Source organism: Octopus bimaculoides, chromosome 4, assembly GCF_046866305.1.
Source record: "Octopus bimaculoides isolate indiv1 chromosome 4, ASM4686630v1, whole genome shotgun sequence".
Classification (NCBI taxonomy): domain Eukaryota; kingdom Metazoa; phylum Mollusca; class Cephalopoda; order Octopoda; family Octopodidae; genus Octopus; species Octopus bimaculoides.
Genome location: NC_142931.1, coordinates 145,800,600 through 145,805,599, shown reverse-complemented (window position 1 = coordinate 145,805,599; position 5,000 = coordinate 145,800,600).

The following is a 5,000-nucleotide window of genomic DNA, read 5'->3' as shown; positions in this document are numbered from 1 at the left end:
CACATCACACACACACACACTCATCACACACACACACACATACACACCACACACAAACACACACACACACACACACTCATATACGCATATACACACACGCACACAAGCTCATACGCAGTATATATGTATGTTTGTATCTATCTGTCTATCTAGGCATACATACATTACATACATTCACACACACACACATACACATCATCATCATCATCATCTCTCTCTCCCCTCGTCTCTCTCTCCCCTCGTCTCTCTCTCCCCTCGTCTCTCTCTCCCCTCGTCTCTCTCTCCCCTCGTCTCTCTCTCCCCTCGTCTCTCTCTCCCCTCGTCTCTCTCTCCCCTCGTCTCTCTCTCCCCTCGTCTCTCTCTCCCCTCCTCTCTCTCTCCCCTCCTCTCTCTCTCCCCTCCTCTCTCTCTCTCTCTCCACATATGTATATGTCTGCCGGTACAAAACACGCACGTGCATTTAATTAATACGTAAATGCATGTATGAAGAATATATGTACATACATGCATATACATATACACACCTATATATATATAATATATATTGTGTGTGTGGTCGTCATATGAAAGTACATGCACACATACACACTCTCACACACACACACTGACACACACTGACGCATACTCACGCACACCCGGATACACCCACCAACGCGCGCAGTCTCACAACTTAACGTGGCACTTTTGACGTTTCATTAATATTATAAACAACAGACAAAACTAATCCCTCGCTTCTTCCCTCCCCCTTTCTCTCTCTCTCTCTCTCTCTCTCTCTCTCTCTCTTGCTTTATTATCTTCTTTCTGTCTCCCTCTTTCATTCTTTCTTTCTTTCTCCTGATGAAAGGAGCATGAAGCGGAATTGATGAAGATTGACAACGGATCTGATGTCGCTTCGGTACAGAAGAATGATGAAAGAAGGTCCTCCTTGTGTCAAGTTCAACCTCCACAGACCGGCAGAGAGAGGGAGGGGGAGACAGATGCATGTACCGGGGTAGTAAAAATCGAGGGATGCAGTGGGAGTAACTGTTTAGTGGAATGAGGGAAGGGAGAGTCGTGGAGGACGTGGAGGAGGAGTGGGAGGAAGAAATTGGATGGAAGAACGAGTGGGGCTTAGTTTGCCCTGAAATGCAATTGTGCAGAGAATTAGCTGCAATGAATTTGGGAAGCAGTTTCTCTTCTTTCAAACCCTTTACGCAACATTGGAAACTGCCAGAGCATTAATAAGAAATCCGAAAATGTCGTTTTAGTTTCATTAGTCTCTGGGTTTAATTAGAAACACTCGCTATGTTGTATATTGGTTCTCGAAACTTTATAACAGGACATTATACAAAGTGAATCCAGCCGATATTTTCTATAACACTTTATAATGGTTAGTGATATCTTTGTCTATGTTCTTCTTTCAGTTTTAGCCTTTCTCTGCAAGACACCGCACATATATTTACATACCTCAGGACTACATACATACATACATACATACATACATACATACACACATACATACATACATACATACATACATACATACATACATACGGATGTTAACATGAAGCTGAAGATCAGTGAAAAAAAGAACAGCTATGCTGAACTATTGAGAAATCTGCAGTTACTCTATCCAGATTACAAGTTCAGGTTTATACCTGTAATTATTGGAGCCCTGGGATATGGAACACATTGACTAAGTACCAATCTTGAGAAATTAGACTTCTCAAAATCAAAAAAGGGAAAACTAATTCGAAGACTACAGATCCAATCCATCACTGGAACAGTAAAGATCTGTAAAACTTTCTTGAAGTTTATCATTTAAATATATATGAGCATGTCTAGATATGCAACTATATGCATGAGAATACATACATAAAACATACAAATCTGCACATACATGCATACATACATACATACATACATGCATGCATACATACATACATAAATACATACAAACATACATACACACCCTGTTGTTGATGTTAACTCTGCAACAAATAGTTTTTCCGTAATTATCAGTTTTAATGTATATTTTTGACTCGCATACAGCACTAACTATGGATACATATTGATTGCAATATTGGAATAAACAGATTTGCTTCAAGAGGAACACCTGGGATTTACGCTAACACACAGCCAGTTTGCTACACTCACTCGCAACATGTGAGATTATTTCGTTTTTGCAGCCATACATCCTACAAAGGGGCGATTCATTGCTTTTATCTATTTGGAACTTGGTGTAATTACTTCCCAGAGCTTGTTCCTGGGCGCTGCATATCAATGCCTCAGTGCAATCTTTCAAATCAATTTTCCTCCAGGTGTTGGTCTTCTCTTTCCCTTAGATTTCTCTAAGGTTTCGTGGTGTCATTTCTAACAGCAACAAACAAGGGTTCAATTTGCCGTATCACATACCATTCCAGACTGTTTTCTTCGTTGACAACATACATCTTGCAACCAACGAACCCTCTTCCTCCCTTGTATCTTCGCACATACAGTCTATCGACATCTCTTTTAAGGTGCAGTCCCTTGTTCACTGTCATCACTTTCCTGGTTCTTCTATCTCGTTCCTCAAGCTTGTTCTTTGTCCACCTAACAACACCCGTACCATATTGCATTAAGGAAACAACCCATTTATTCATTGCTCTGATCTTGTTCTCTCCATTGAGTCTACATTCAATAATTAATTTGGTTCTTCTGACGTATTCTCGCTTAAATCTTTCCTTCAACGTACTCTCTGTTATTCTGTCGTACTCAAAAATACCCCGATACTTATAGCCACCAATCTCAACATCCTTGATTCTCTTGCCGTTGGGTAGTTCTATGCTGTCCCTACTTTGCCTGTTGAAATCAGACCATTTATTTCACGTTCACTCTTACCGAACATCTTTAAGTCATCCGTATATAACAGATGATTTAAATTTTCTCAATTTTTCAAGGTGTATATACTCCGATGTCGCTTTCCATAATATCTGTGTGGAGAGTATCAAATAAATCACAAACAGAAATGGTGACAGACCATCTCCCTGAAATAGGCCTCTCTTGATGTTAATCCTCGTCAAAAATTGTCCACATAATAACTCTCTGTATTCTAGTTCTTCATTGATCTCCTGATAAAATTTAAGATGCTATCAGACACCTGTACCAACTCAAAGCTTTCAAAAATCCAGGGATGAGGAACCGTGTCATAGGCTTTCATATAATAGATGTACGATATACCTAGATTAGTTTGTCTTTTCTTGCAGTCGTTCAGCACCATTCTGTCTATTAGAAGTTGGTCATTTGTCCCTCGGTTTTTCCTCTTGCTTCACTTCTCTCCACTGACAGCTTGTCATTCATTTCAAGAAAGTCATACACACAATTAGATATTATTCCTGTCATCAACTTCCCCATCAGAGTTAAACAGGAGATTGGTCGATAATTACACTGGTTTACAAAATTCTTTTTTTGCTCTGAGGTAAGGATGTGAACAGGTGTTTTTTTTTTACTAATTTTGATGTGGGGAATTTAATTTTCTGAGCATTAGAAAACACAGCCAGGAAAATAGTGACATAACACTGGATTAGTCGTATGGCTCCAAATGGCAACGAACGCCTAGATAGAAAGAGTCCTTCACTATGTTTAGCAGGACATCGGTCGTATGTCGAGGGCGAAGCAGTTAGGCGGGGGTGAAAGTTTTATTTAAAACTGAGGCCCTGCCTGCACTCATCCAGTGTCCTGGCATTGCTGACTTGTGGAGCTTTGTTGACGCGTGTAGGACGGATCCGGTGATCAACCGAGTCCATCGCGAAGATCGCACCTCTGCCTTCTTTTGGCCGAGAACAAAAGTCAGTTTTCATCTATTTGGTGGTTATGGCGGAGGAGGTGGTGTTGTGGGCGAGATTGAAAGGACTGAAGACAGTTGCTTTCCTCTTCGGCCAAGCCCTCTTCGACTTTTTCAAATTCCACCTGAAAAGGAAAGTGAGGGTGGAGAGGGAAGTTCTGCACCCCATATTTTTGTTGAAAGGTGGGTGAATATGGCGAGGATGGCCCATGTGAATGGGCCCTACTCTGAACATTTGCTTGTAAACCGGAGGCGTTAAGAAGGAGAGGGGCGCCTGCCGAGGTGCACCTCGCGGTTGGGGTAACCAGGATGTGTGGTGTTCCTCAGTGGTCCCCATGAGGAACTCCTCACTTTTGGGGAATTTTTTATTGTTTAATTGTACTGTTGTCATTGTTATTTTATTGTTTACTCAATTTTGTATGGTTAAACTCCACGTGTCTCTTGCTTTGTAATGTCCCTATTTGTTTTTGTGTTCGGCCCTTGTAGCCAATAAAGAAACAATTATTATTATTTCGTCTGTCTTTACGTTCTGAGTTCAAATTCCGCCGAAGTCGACTTTACCGTTCATCCTTTCGGAGTCGATAAAATAAGTACCAGTGAAATACTGGGTCGATGTAATCGACTCATCTCCTCCCGCAAAATTGCTGCCCTTGTGGCAAAATTTGAAACCATTATTATTATTATTATTATTATTATTATTATTATTATTATTATTATTATTATTATCATTATTATTATTATTATTATTATTATTATTATTATTATTATCATTATTTCTAACACTTACGCATCACGGCACACTGCATCTTTTATTGTCACATGCTTGATTATAATGTGTGTTAATTACTTTTGGAATGTATGAAGACATTGCAAGTGTGAGGTGTGAATAGAAGAAGAAGAAGAAGAAGAAGAAGAAGAAGAAGAAGAAGAAGAAGAAGAAGAAGAAGAAGAAGAAGAAGAAGAGACCTGGAATATAGAACGCAAAAGAATATAGAAATGAGAATTAGGAATAGAAATGGAAGAGATATAGAGAGGAAGAATGTAAAAGCAGTAAGAGAAAGAAAGAAGGAAATAGGGTAGATGAGAGAGAAAGAGAGAGAGGGGGAGACTTAGAGGGAGAGAGAGTGAGGGGGGAGAGAGTGGGAAGAGAGAATAAGGAATGTGTGGGGAAGAAACAGTAAAGAATGTGTGGAGAGAA